General features: G+C 46.8%; 1 pseudogene; it reads left to right on the top strand.

Moving 5' to 3' along the window:
* The first annotated feature begins 2559 nt into the window (after positions 1 to 2559).
* The window catches only part of LOC143640944 (CD44 antigen-like), an 80465-nt pseudogene continuing 68489 nt past the window's right edge, over positions 2560 to 14535 (top strand).

Raw genomic sequence — 14535 nt, 5'->3', positions numbered from 1 at the left:
CTGTTCCTAAATTAGAAACGAATGCTCTGAAAATACAGACCCTCCCACTTCTTACCAGAAAAGATCTCACATGTTTTAGTGGGTGCCAGCAGTTCAAAGCAAACACAACAACTACAACATATACTGCTCTTTAGTTTCTACAGGATCAAGTTCAAACTCACTGACCTAATTTAAAATCTGGACCCTGTCTATCTATCTAGCTTCAGGTCTTGCTGTTCCCCCATCCCATCTCTTCATTTGATCTAATATTCAAGTTATTCCACGTACATGGTGCTTATTATATATACACATTCATTTATCTAGTACTTAATAGATGCAGGAATTTTGAGTCATTTAATCCTCATCAATTCTATGAAGTAGATACTATTATGAAGCTCACTTTATACTTAAGGAAACTGAGCTACATACAGGCTCATTGCCTTATTCGAGGTCAAGCAGCCCAGATGGGATTTGAACCTGGACGTTCTGTTCCTGAACCCGTAGTATTCCTCACTACAAGACTACTGCCTGTGGATGACCTGTCCCTACAATTTTATCAGAAGAATTTCTCTTCCTCCTTCTAGACCTGGCTCAAATATCACCTCCCCTGGGAAGTTAGGAAAGTGGGTGACTTCTTTCTCTAGGACTGATGGCACTCTGAACATATATACAGTCATCCCTTGGTATTCATAGGGGATTATTTTTATGACACTCCCCTCGCATGGATAGCAAACTCCTTAGATGCTGAAGTCCCTCATATAGAATGGTGTCATGTCTGCATATATCCTACTATCTTCCATATGCTGTAAATCATCTCTAGATACTTACAAAAGCTAACACAATGTAAATGCTATGCAAATGGTACTGGATGTATTGTTTAAGGAACAATGAGAATATCTTCAATCCACAGACACAGATAGTCACTGTATTTGGCAGGATACTTCATATTGTGGGTGGCAGGCTGCTGAGTCTAGCTCCCTACTAGAGTGTGAGGCCTCTGAACACAAGGCCAGGTCTTATTTATCTTGAAGTTCTTGGGTGCTCACTGCATGTATGATGAATGAGTGGACAGGTGGATAATTAGGTGCATTTCTCTCCATTTTTCATTTTCCTTTAATAAATTACAAAATCTTACCTTCCCTCAGAAGTTCCTTCAGGGTCTTACACAGCCACTGATAATCACTTGCATTTTTCTGTGTATCTCATCAGGCAAAAATTCCTGCTTTTGCTTTCCCAATATTAATTCATAGTATATAATGCGTAGGTATGAATTAAAAATATGATTTTTCATGTTTTCCAACTTGAAATGCCTCCCGGGAAGAATATGATAATCTCTGTCCCTCTTTGAGATTTATTGGCCAGGATAAGGGGGGAAAGTGGATTAAGATTTGCAGAATCAGGATATGTAGAAGCAAGAAAGAATGGGTGAATGGGTGGATGAATGAGAGGATGGAAAAAATGATGGGTGGTTATGTTGATGGATGGCAGATGAGTGGAGGAATTCATACATGGGTGGATGATGGAGAAGAGGATGGTGGAGGGATGCAATTTCATGAAGAAATGTGGAAAAAGATGTATGGAATGATGGATAAGTTGTATGGTGGATGAGTGGGAGAACTAGTGGTTGGATGGATGGTTGGATGTGTGGTTGATCTAGTGGATGTTGGGAAGACGGATGAACATGGGTGGATACTGGATGGGCAGAAGGATGGATGGGAGGATGTAAAGAAAGATGGTAGATTGGTGGATGGGTGGATGAAAAACTACTTGGGAGGATGAATGAGTGTGTAAGTGAGTGGAAGGACTGAGGTATCATCCTGGGACCTGAGGATGAACAACACATGGATTTGGGGAGGCAAATTCCAGCCCTGTGGCTGGCCATCAGTAGCTGCCCCTGACCCAGCTGTGCACCACGGACTTCACTACTCTCTTAGGTAAAGAAGGACGAGCGCTCCCACAAGCTCTCCACCCCTCACTCTCCACTATGGCCCTGGAAGCGCCATCTGGGCAGGATTTCGCCATTGCCCCAGCTTCTCTCCCAGGATCTCCAGCCGTTCGCCGGGGAAAACCAGAGAATCCTTCCCAGCCTGACTCAGAGAAATTTAGCGGGAAAGGAGAGGCCAGAGGCAGAACTCAGCGGAGAGGTTTTAGGACTCATTCATCCTCCTGCGGGGGGCGAACTGGCGGGAGAACCCGGCGGTGCGTCCGGCGGGTGGGCGCCTCCAGGCGCTGCCACGGTCCCTTCCCGGCAGCTCGTATTTACAACTTCCATTAAGAACCTGGCGGGGGCGGAGGGCCAGGGCTGAGGAGGGCTGGTATGTCTTTAAACCGCTGCTGGCTGCTTAGTCACAGCCCCTCGCTTGGGTGTGTCCTTCACTCGCTCCCTCCCTCTTAGGTCACTCTCTCAACCCTGGAATAAAAACTGCAGCCAACTTCCGAGGCGGCCTCATTGCCCAGCGGCCCCCAGCCTCTGACAGGTTCGGTCCGCCCTTGTCGCCGCGTCCTCCACCCACACCCCACCCCGCGCCCCGGGACCCCCCAGCTCCACTTGCTTGCTCTCGCGGTTCGCGCACACACACCATGGACAATCTCTGGTGGCGCGCAGCCTGGGGACTCTGCCTCGTGCAGCTGAGCCTGGCGCAGTTGCAGATCGGTGAGTGACCGCGGCCATCGGGGCCAGCAGAGTGGGAACCCAGGACGGCGCCGCGGGAGCTCCGTGGGCAGAGTGGCCCTGGGGGACTGTAGTCCAGCGGAAGGTGAGCGACTTGGGTTGGATTCTGGAAAGCAGGGCTGGGATTGGCGCTGAAATGCCGGTAGACTCTGCTGGTGGGAAGCATCCTTGTGTTGAGAAGAACCGGGAAAGAGAGAAGAGGCTTCGCTGGGCAGGCTGCCCGCGCGCAGTTTTGGGTGAGGTCCTTAGGGCTGGAGCACATGGCCGCAAGTTAACTGTACTCCTGGATGCTTTGCTGGTGTCTAGACTAGCAGGCTCCTGCGCCCAAGGGCTCTCTGAGCCCCGCAGTCTGTGGTTGACAGGGCAGAGCTAGGCAGGGCACGGGCAAGAGGAGCTGAGGCAGGTACTGGCACTGGGACAGGAGGGGTAGGTGCCTGGGTAAGGTGGCCACGCACTTAGAAGCCTGAGAGCCCTTGGCAATGAGCTTTCCAGAAAGACAACTGAGAAAGTAAGGGTGGCTCCCCCACTGAATCTGGTTTCCCAAGCCCTTATTGCCCCTCCAGTCACTGACCACCATAACTCCTGTGGAAACTTGAACCAGCTCTGAGGCCAGGTCTGGATGTCTATGAGGGACCAGCCCCGGCAGCTGGGCAGCAGCAGGGAGACTGTATAGGAGAGGCAATGACTGGACCAGCTGCGACCTCCTGGTTCTGCCAATCAGTCAGGGAAAATCCAAACACTGATAGGGCTGCCTGGTAGCCTTGGAGCTGGAGGGAGCTTGGATATCAGGGTAACATCAGGGACCCAGAAGCTAAGGTTCCAGTGTCCCATCCAGAGGAGGTTGGGGGCTTTGGGTGACTGTACAGGGGAGGGGCTGTGAGGTATTCCAGCATGGCTCAACTCCAAGTGTTCCCTCTCTTTGTCTATATATGAACAGATAATTTTTACATGACGGATTTGCTTATCACTAGCAAAATTAATTTTTCTTTCAAGTAGTGCCAGCTGGGTCACAGAGACAGCTCAGCCTACAGTTAATTCTACTCAGCAAATACTTATTAAACCCAGTTCTTAGGAATACCTGGAAAGCAAAAGACAACCCAACCTGTGGGAACTAGAATTTTGATTCCTGGAACAGAAGCAATGCAAATAATGATAACAACAATAACAACAATAATAGCGCTGTGATAGCACTAGTCACTGTTGTATACTTTCACTGTGTTAAATCCTTTACATATGTTATCTCATTTTACCCTTGCAATAGGAGGAAAACAGAGGCTCAGAGAGGTTAGATGACTTGCTGAGGTTACACAGCCACAGGTGGTACTGAATATGAACTCAGGTTCATTGAGTTCTGAAGCCTAGGCTTAGAATATGTTAGAATGTACTCCAGGATGGGTGAAGTTGGATAGGATTTGGGGCAGGACTAGACCAGAGGCCACAGGGAACTGGAGCTCCAAGGGGCCTTTGAAAGGCAGAAATGCTCTTATTGGAGGGGAACTGGCAGGAGCCCTGGGCCCAGCCTTAGAGAACAGAGGCCGGGGAGCTTCCCTGAGGCTTCCAGGGAAGGTTGCTGGCATGTTACCCACCGGTGGTGTCTTCTGCTTTGTCTCTGAGTATCTTGATTCTTCTTAGCCTGTCTCCTTCTAAAGGGCCCCCATCCTCAAATACTCTTGACCCTTGGGGTTCTCCCTGAGACCAGCAGGCTCACTCCTGCCTCGGGTTTCCTGTTCTCTTTGGGTGCATCATTCACAGAAGGCACGAGAAGTGCCAGCTGCAGTGAGCACCTGGGTCCTGACTTCCGTGTGCTTGTGAAGTTGTTTAAAAGGAACTGAGACTTGAAAAGGAGACAGGACTTAACGGCAGACCCAGGGCTGGGTAGGCAGAGGTGGAAGAAGAAGGAAGGGAGAGGAATGGAAAGGCACCACCATGGCCCATTCTTGGGTGTGGAAGACTCTGGAAGACCATGAAAATGGAAAGGGGCAAGGCTTTGAGCAGAGGAAAGAAAGTTCCAAACTCTGTATCAGAAATCAGAAAGCATAGCAATAGTCAAAGCTCCTTTAAGCACCTTTGAACCTAGAAACTCAGAGTTGGAGAACAGGTACCTTGAATGAGGTGTGGGGAGAAGAATGTGGCCTTAGAGGCGGAGGAGTCCTCTGTACACCCATCGCCTTCCTCTGTGGTGAAAGGTCAGTGCTAGGGAACTGTACCCCTGGTTTTGAGAAAGAGGGGCGCCTCTGAGAACCCTTCTGCCTGGGGATGGCCGGTACCTTTCTGCTCCCACTGGGGCTTAGAGATGCCTCCATCTCTGGGAGCCAGGGCTTTGGCTGTGTTCCCATGAAAGGAAACCAGGAAGCAGAGCTGCATCCCCTCGGGGGTTAGCACTGATTAATTCAGTGATTCCCCTGGCACACACGGGGCATCCTGAACACGCTTGGTGTGAGTACGTGTGTTGGAGGCTGCAGCCGCAGGAGAAGGGTCTATTTTTTTCCAAATTTTCCCACGTGGGAGGGGATGCTGCACTACATGAAATTCCTAGTTTATGACACATCCCCTTCCATTCATTCAAGAAATATTCCCTGATTCATTGTCATAAACTCAGAGCGGGGGACTCTAAGCATCATTTAGGGAAACACATACATAACACACACACACACACACACACACACACACTCACATAAAAAAATCCCTTCTTTTTCCCAAGGAGGAAGTAGACCATGAAAGAGAGGGACTAGTCACTTGCCCTCTGAGACTGATTAGGGCAGGATACCTTTCATACATTTGGTCTCTAAAATACCTCTATCTTGGAGGTCTGTAGGAGGCTGCCCCAACCCTGCCGAATGCTTGTTTAACACTTTAAATACTGTCTTACCACTCATCCCAAGTCTGTAGTTTGCCCCCACAGTAGTTCTGTTTGAGCTTCATAAAGAATGATAATATGAAGGGAAGCTGGTGGAGGAGGAGGGAAACACTAAGGGAGAATAGTGACCAAATTTTATGGCCACAACATGTACATGTACAAATATGTAACAAAGAATTGAATCCATTATTATGTATGATCATAATGCACCAATAAAATAGGAATGAATATATATGTTCCTATTCCATAATATATGTATATAATATAGTCCATGATACACACACACACACACACACACACACACACACACACACACATACATTATGGTAAAGCAAGTTCATGCTCAAGAACAATTCCACCTTGTCCTGGGGCTTCTGTTGCCTCCTGGGACATCTGTGGATGCCGGTTTTAAAATCTGGCACTTTGCTATTGTACCAGATGGTTCTATGCAAAGCAGGGTCCTAAGTTTCTAGGAAAATAGCACTCACTAAGCACCAATTCTATGCTAAACATTGAGCTGGGGGTTGCCATGAGTCCTTACATAAGCCTCACAGCAGCCCTATGCTTGAGTGTGTTCTTCACTCCATTTTCTTGATAAAGAATTTGAGGCTCCAACTTCACCCATCCTGGAGTACATTCTAACATATCCTAATTTGACTTGCCCAAGGATACAGTGGTAGAGTTATGTTTTCCCCGTAGTCTCAAATCCCCCCAGGTTGAACCTCAGGGCCTCTGCTCCGTCCATTCATTACTTGCCTTTGGAGAACTTTGGGAACTGTGTGTGATCCTCCCATCCTCCTGTCTTCCGAGGCCAGCACAGCCTGGCATGAATGGCTTTGCCCTCCACCCTCGGGCTGGTTGTGGATTCTTGAATACCCTGCCCTGCCCTGCCCTGTCCTGACTCATCATTCTGCAGGCCTGGCCGCAGCTGTCAGAGATGTCAGCCTTCTTAGTTGTTGCTAAAATAAGTCAGTCGATTCCCTTATCAGAGTCCAGCTGCCCTTCTAGACATGCTCTCATTTGCAAACTTGGAAAAAATGGAGAGGTTGCTCCCTAAGAGAAAAGTCAGGGCAAAGGCCTCTCCTGAAATTGAGAAAGAGACCCTGAAGATGCTCTCACACTGACCTTGCAGGCGCTTCTTATGCAGCAACCTGCAGGGGCCCTTGGTCACAGGCTCATTAGCAGGTTATACCTGCCCCTGGTAAGGGGAAGTCTTGGTTCCCCCTTGCGCTGACATGGTTCTCTGCAAAAGTCAAGGATTTTGAGCCAAAACTAGTGTGGAATGCCAGGTGACATGGGGCCACCCAAGAGATGGTGAATCAGCCTGGAGTCTGCTGATGGTCAGGAGGTTGCAGGAGGCGAGCGAGGCCTCCCCAGCAGCCCAGCCAGGGGCTGAGGGAGAGATTAGCTGTGGTTGTTTCCCCAACACCTCTGTTTTAGTCAATTCCACCCAGACCCTGAAAGGGAAGTGATTCTTGTGAAAGAAGGAGCTGAAGCAGGTGGCGGAGGCTGCGTCCCACAGTGTCGTTTTCAAAGGGGATCTTTTGGACCCCAGAGAGAAATTCTGGGGGTTTGCAAAGTGAGATGCCAATGACTCAATTTCCGTTGTGTCTCCGCTTGAAAGAGGACACAGGTGTTCTTTAGGGAGAACTGGTTCCTTTCATTTGAAATTTAAACCCTACTCTCCACTCATGGAGCAGATGAAATTTTTTCTTAAAACACTCCCCCAAACTGGGTCTGAGAAGCCAGCCCCATCTGCCAAGAGGAATAGAAGGGGTATTTCTCTTATCTGTCTTCTACAGCTCTGTGGAGCCCCCTTATATCAGGGATCATATCTCCTTCATTTTTTTGGAGTTCCAGACCCTAGAGCTGGTACCCCTTTGTGACCAGAAACTATTTGTTGAACTGAGTTGAAGTTCTAGAATATAGACCTACTTCTCCATAGGAATGCTAGCTGGCTGGCTGGTCTGCTTAAGACGCCAGTGCATTCATGTGCTGAATGTACGTGCCATCGGGGGCGCTGGCTGGCTTGGCTCTGGGCAGGGCTGAGGGGCAACTGCCACAGGGCTCATGTTTGGTCAGCCCGAGCAGAGAGCTCACTCATCTGCTTGTGGCTTTAGTGGCTGCTTGCTGTGGCCGGGGAGGGCAGGGTTGTATAGATGGTTAGGCCAAGAAGGGAAAGGGAGAGGATGACACCAATCCCAAACTGAAGCCTCAAAATATAACACTCCCCAGCAGTGCCCAGTGTGGAGGTCTGGCCATTTGGGAGCCTCCATGTTGAGGGTGGAATCCACAGGTGAGAGGCCAACCTAACCCCCACGCCTGCTTCTGAAAGGTGGTGGTGGCTGAGAGAGAAGCTGGAGGGCTTCACAGAAGCTTCTGGCTGTCTCCTGTGGGGCTCTCTGGGAGAGAGAGAATTATCAAGCTGCCTTCCAACATGATGGTGCTGCAGGAAAGATGCCCATGTGCAGGGAAGCCTGACCTCTGGCAGAGAGCCACACTGACCTCCTCTTCCCAGTTTGCCAAGTGGGAAGTTGTCCACAACTGGGCCAAGTCCTGCCTTCCCATGGGTCCCCTGCCCCATGAGACTCAGACGGGAATTCGGGCACAAAATGAGTGCATGGGTATTACAGGGGACAGAAACCCATGGAACCAGATCTCCCCGAGTTTGGGGTGCACTGGGAGCCTGGGTGTGTCCTCCTGAAGCAAGTGTCCTTCATAAGGGCAAGTGTGGGCAGATGGGTCTCAGGTGGGTGTGGAGGGACTGAGTCACCAACCGCTTTGCAAAACTCAGATCCCTAAAACCTGCCTTGGGTCTTCACCTTTTTAAAATTTTTCTTTCTTTCTTTTTTTTAACTAAAAATATTTTCTATTGGTTCTTTTTAGTTCTGCATGGCAGTAGAGTCCATTTTGACATAATTACACAAACATGGAATATATGTTGTTCTAATTCAGACCTCAGTAGGGTCTCGACCTTTTGACAGTAAAAGTTAATTGCAAGACTTTGGTATGTGTGTGTGGGTGTGCTCATCACCAGTCATTTTGAGCATTTACTATGGTGTCACAGCAAGTCTTGTCTGGTGGTGGCTGAAATTTCATGTTGTTGTTTTAGAGTTCTTGTATCTTCTGCAATTGCTTTTTTTGTGGCTTGTTCTATGTTTCTGAGATACCATCATCACCGTTGGTAATAATAGCAAACACGGGGTGCTGACGATGTGCTAGCACATACCAGTTGCTTCCTGTATGCTAACTCACCACACACCAGCCTCATGAAGGTGATGCTGTTGTTATATTTCTTATACATATGAGGAAACAGAGCACGGGGAATTTAAGTAACTGGGCCAAGGTCACACAATTGGGATTTGATGGAGCTGGGATTCAGACCCAGCAGGTCTGGCTACAGAGTTCATGCTCTCGGTCAAAATGATGGTGATTTTCCTGGTATATTAAGATTTCAGGGCATCCCCCAAACCTAGATGATTTTACCTGGGAGTATTCTGGTTGTTTTCAAAAACTGTTTGGGAATCTGGTTGTGTGTGGGATCATAATGCCCACAGAGCTGGTTTTGCTTTTCCTTTTCAAACACAATGTCAGAGGAGAGAATTGGAATTGCAAAAATGAAGGGGGGAGAAGTCATCATTAAAACTCTTCCCATTCATACGATGAGTGGCTCATTCATTCCAATCCCTGCATGGAAGTTCTACACTCCTTTACTGATGGGATGTTGGGGAGGGTGTAGGACTGGAGAAGATGGTGAATTGAGTTCACTGTTACATCAGTATTTCTCACCAGGATGAAAAGTGAAGGCTCTTGATTGGTATTTCTTCATCAGCTAGGACCATGACTCAAGATTGGGCAAAATGGAAATGAACCAACTGAATAGCAGCAAAATGTTGGCCTGTTTAAAAGCCCCAGGTTCGAAGGTCTTCTTTCTATCACTTACAACTGTAGGGAGGGGGCTGTCAGGAGTCAGGCTTCCCGCCTCCAGGGCATAAAGAACTCAGCCCAAGCCAAGTTTGGCCCAGTAGGTGAACATCAGTCACATCATGGAGCAAGTGAATTTTCTCCACATACCCCTGGATGAAAAACAAGCCACCCAGGAAGGCAGGAGGCAAAGCCCCTTGGGGACATCTGATTTAGTTTGCAAGACAGAGTCCAGGCAGTTAACCTGGGAACAGGGAAGTGTCCAAGGTTCCCCATCGGTTTTGGTTTGGGTGCACTCAAGCGGGTCTTTGTGCCTTCTGGGAGGACCCATGCACCAGTCAGAGAGTTAAGCAGCACCTTGTTGTACTTCATCTCCTTGAAGACATGGGTGATGACCGTAATGCCTCTTCACAGGTGTTCACACTATGCAAATTAAGGTGCCAGGGACTAATGAACAGTTCCATGCAGCCTCTGACCTAGAGTGTTTTTTTCACCCATACCTCTCGCCCCACACTTTGTAAACTATGAAAGCATTAAATGAGTGTCTCCTATATGTCAGCCACAAATGTTGCCAATGCTGAACGTTCCCAGTTCAAAACCCAGAGTCCAGAAGGCCTGAGCACCCATCTGGCAGCCTTCAGATGACCAGCCCTGTAGCCACTAGGGAGCTGCAGGCTCCACACCTTGGAGGGAGGACAGGAGCCCCGAACATACAGATGCAGACAAGAGTTTGAAGAAGAAATCTCTTGCCCAGGAGACTGCCTTTGCACTGGATCCTCTGTGCTGGTACTAGCTGTTTTCATATGTCAGGTTCATACCTTTAGGCAACTTAAGTAACTTTCACTTTCCTTTATGATCTTCCAGTTGTTCCCCCTGATAATTTATAAAGATTCTGTGGTATGCCTTCAGTTAAAAAGAGGTTCTAAGGATGTCTCTTAGCCTTGTAATGACTCTAAAGTCCCTTAGGGGAAAGCCCATGCCTCGGGTACATTTTTGTACAACTAGAGCTCCCAGCTGTTGGCATATCCCCCCAGTTATAGTAAGTGCTAAATAAATACTTAGATGGTTGAATGAATAACATTTCTAGATTTGACTAGGAAAGCAATCCCCATCATTTACCATTTGTGATTTTTAGAGGTTTGGTCTAATTCTTTTTCATGTTCTACAGGGGAAAAGTATTTTTTCTAATGCCTCTTGTAATGACTCTTGAACCTTGAAATATCTTTTCTCAGCACTGTCTCAGGTTTTAGTGGATCCTTCTTGAGGTTTGACATATCAGGCAATATAGGGGAAGTTTAGAGCTCATTCTTTTCCTTTAATTCTGGCTCCTTCTTTGCCTCAGTTTTTATTTTTTACCTGGTTTCATGTATTATGAACTCTGACTCTCATAATCATATTTTCAATATGCTCAGAGAGAGTATGTTGGCTTTTTGGTCACTACGTTAAAAGGAAAATATAAAAAGTGTTGGTTCTTTCAATCCATGATTTAAAAATCTTCCAAACCAAGGATCACCTCCATATAACCACATAGCCCAAAGGAGGAGGCTGGGCCTTGTGGGAGGGTGCATGGAGGTGTTAGGGTTATAAAACAAGACAGACTTCAGTTTATTCCTCTCTCTCCTACGTGGAAGCAGTATGAGCTCAGGCAGTCGCACTGTTAAGCTTCAAGAAAGATATTTTGTTCATCATTTCTAAAGCAATGTGTCTAGTACATAGAAAGTACCCCAAGGGGCTGTGGTTTGGGCTCAGCGGTAGAGTGCTTGCCTTGCACATGTGAGGCCCTGGGTTTGATCCTCAGCACCACATAAAAAAAATAAAGATATTGTGTTCATTTACAACTAAAAATAAAAGAAATTACCCAAAGAATAGAAATGATTGTGCTATTTTAGTTCTGAGTACTGATTCATTATGTGATGTTCAGAAAATCTTTTTTTACCCAACTTTACCACCATTTTTCCATGTTTAAAATGAGAGGGCTGTATTCTAATGGATCTCTCAAGTTCTTTCCAGGCCTTTTGTTCTATAAATTCACCATTCTGTGGGCCCACTAATACCTCAGTTTCATAAAACTTAATGGAAAGAATAACACTATTATAATGCAGTACCAAAAAAATGTGATGTCTGGTTTATATTAAGTGTCAGAAGTGAATTATTGGTCCATGCCAGAAACAAGCATATGGACCCAGTTACCCTATAAATGCCAATAAGCCAGAATGACTCCGAGGGAGAAGGCACGTTGCCCAGAGTCCTCCACTCTCATCGCCTGGGGAGTGGACAGCTGAAGAAGCTCAGGTCAGCAAAGTTGACATGTCCCACCCACACAGCTGACACTCCAGGAAACCAGGCCTAGAGTTACCTGTAGGTTCTAAATGCAAGGTCCTTTAAACTGTCCTTGCAAAACATTGCTCCAAGTCAGAACAGCCAGCTCATAAAGGAAAGAAAAGATGGTGTCTTCACTCTTAAAGCTCCAGGAACACTTTTGAATTCTCAGCTTCCCTAAAGGAACTTTGCAACATGAACCACAACACTCAGCCAAAGCTCAACTTAGAGGATGAGCTTTAGTATCTTATGGAAAAACAATATGAGAATCTTAAAGAAAAAACAGAAAAGAAAAACAAAAGTACAAACCCATATATGTACATATATACTACCTACATATGAAATTTAGTCAAGGCTCTGAGTTAGACAGGTCTGTGTGTTGGTGAGCTGCTGCTTCTACGGAGAGTCTCCCAGACTCCCTCTAAGTTTGTTTGTTTTCCCAGGAAGCCAGAGAAACTCTTGCTCTAAGTGGGCAGAGGAAAAAAAAGGAGCCTAAAGACTTTATTACTGAGGAGTTTGTCTAAATGGGTCAGAGGCTAAATCCTCTGTCTGGTTCCAGTCTTCTATCAGTCACTGAAAATCCTGGTCAGATTACAGCCTATTCTGATTGTTCCCAATTTACACCCATCACGAATCCTTTGACCATGGGTTTGGGTTGAAATTAAATTCCAGATGGGTTCAGGTCTCATGTCACATACAATGCCCTCAATTAGGGTTGAATGTGGTTCAGCCATCTGGATCTCCAGCTCATCATTCAGACACAAGTATTATTTTAGGAGAATTGAGAACCCACACATACCCAGCCAAGGTCTAGCATTTCTCCCTTAGACACAGGATGACAAGGGCAAGGTCCTTCCCTTATTGGTTGTTTCTCTTTCCCCAGTTGTAAAATGGTGACAAACAGACCCCTTTAGCTTATTAGAGTGTATGGTGTGATTGGTACTGTGGAAAGAAGTGGGGGAGGTAGAAGAGCTAGTTTCCTCAGAATTTTACAGCTTAGTAGAAGAGAAGTTTAGTAGGTGAAAGAGTTGTACCTAAGAGCAAATAACCAAGTGTTGGTAGATCAGAAAACAAACAAACAAACAAACAAAAAAACCAGACATCTTCCTGAGCTGGGACTATATGGGAAGGCTTCAAGAATTTGAGGATGACTTGAATGTGGAAAGAAGATGGATACAGAAGAGGAGAGAAACCCCAGGATAGGATAGAGCATGGACCAAAAGTTTAAAGCAGGAGAAATTAATATGACTGAATCAGGGACAGAAGAGGGGTCAGCCTGCCTGGATAAGAAAGTCCATGTTGGGGCTGGGGCTGGGGCTGGGGCTGGGGCTGAGTGGTAGAGCACTCACTTAGCATGTGTGAGGCATTGGGTTCGATCCTCAGCACTGCATAAAGATAAATACAATAAAGGTATTGTGTCCATCCACAACTAAAAATATTAAAAAACAAATAAATAAAGTCCACGTTGAAGAACAATGAGGGATAGCATTGGACTGATTCTAGGTAATTGGTTAATAGTGGCACTGCATTACTAACTTCCCTAGTGCAGAAGTCTGATGACTCATCTGTCAGTGCTAACAGAGTTTCAAAGCAAGACAGCTTCAGTATCGGTCGAGAGAGAACCCTGACAACTTGACCTGGGTTAGAAAGTGGCAGTTTAAGTGAATCCCAAACAGTCCTCAGCAGCCATAGCAAGTAGAAGTCAGCTCTTGTGACATTTCCTACTGACTCCCAGAGCTTTCTGAAGTGCTGTACTAAGAAGTCAAACCTTGACTCAGCTACAGAGAGTGCTGTGATCCATTAGTGATATCTGCCATGGACAAAAAAAAAATGGAAGATTTGACCCCCAGGTGATATCACTGGGCTATCACCATAGTAGAGCAACAGCTTTCTCCAGCTTATGCTTCTGATCGTTAGTATAGAATGTTCTGGGAGTTCAGTCATTCCTGAAGGTAGCCAACTAGCCACACTGTCAGCTCCACCTCCTTTCAGAGTAGTCTAAAAACAGTCTTACTGAGAGTTGCTTGGGCCTTCTCTTATGATTCACCCCCATTCTGTTTTCCCATCACCCCAAGTGCAGTTAGTTGCTGGGAGTCAGGAATCTCCTCTGAACAAGGGCCAGGCTTCCTGGCAAAGGGTGCCATCTCTGCATCGCCTTCTCCATCTGCAAACCGAGAATACAAAAAATGACGCCTCACCCATGGGGGTGATAGGGAGAATAACAAGCTAATGGGGAAAAAGCCATTGAAGATGAAAGGGTTGTAGTTGCATGTTAATTACAACTTTTATCAGCCCTGGAGCTTCTGCATTCTCAGCTGCCACGGGAGCTCTGCTGTGCCTCCCAAATGCAAAAAAATAGCAGCTTCCCATGGACGGGCCCCACTGGGTCCTACTTGTAGCATCCAAAGTCAAGAAATCTGGATTCTGAACTTAGGCTGGCCAGCCAGCTTTGGGCCACTCAAGTTTCCTACTACTCATCCCCAAGGGGAAAAAAAATAGTCTCCCTACCTGGACAGGTAAGATAAGATAGAACCAAGGTATAAACAAAAGGCTCCATCAAGAGTCTACAAGAAATAGCCCCTGGGTAAGATTAGGACACTCTGCTCTAGTTCCCATCCTGTGAAAGCCTAATTGTGTGACCTTGGGCTATTGGCTCCAGTCTAATGCTTCAATATACTGTGTGAACCACCAGGGGATAATAATCCCTCTGCCTCCCCCAGACCTCTCCACCTTGGCCTCCTGGTGTGAAAGTGTTTTGTGCTGGTAGGCAGGAGCACGTGATGTA

The sequence above is a fragment of the Callospermophilus lateralis genome, unplaced genomic scaffold (assembly GCF_048772815.1).
Source record: "Callospermophilus lateralis isolate mCalLat2 unplaced genomic scaffold, mCalLat2.hap1 Scaffold_79, whole genome shotgun sequence".
NCBI classification, from domain to species: Eukaryota; Metazoa; Chordata; class Mammalia; order Rodentia; family Sciuridae; genus Callospermophilus; species Callospermophilus lateralis.
Note: the sequence above shows the minus strand (reverse complement) of the source record. Positions and strands in the feature narration are given on the sequence as shown.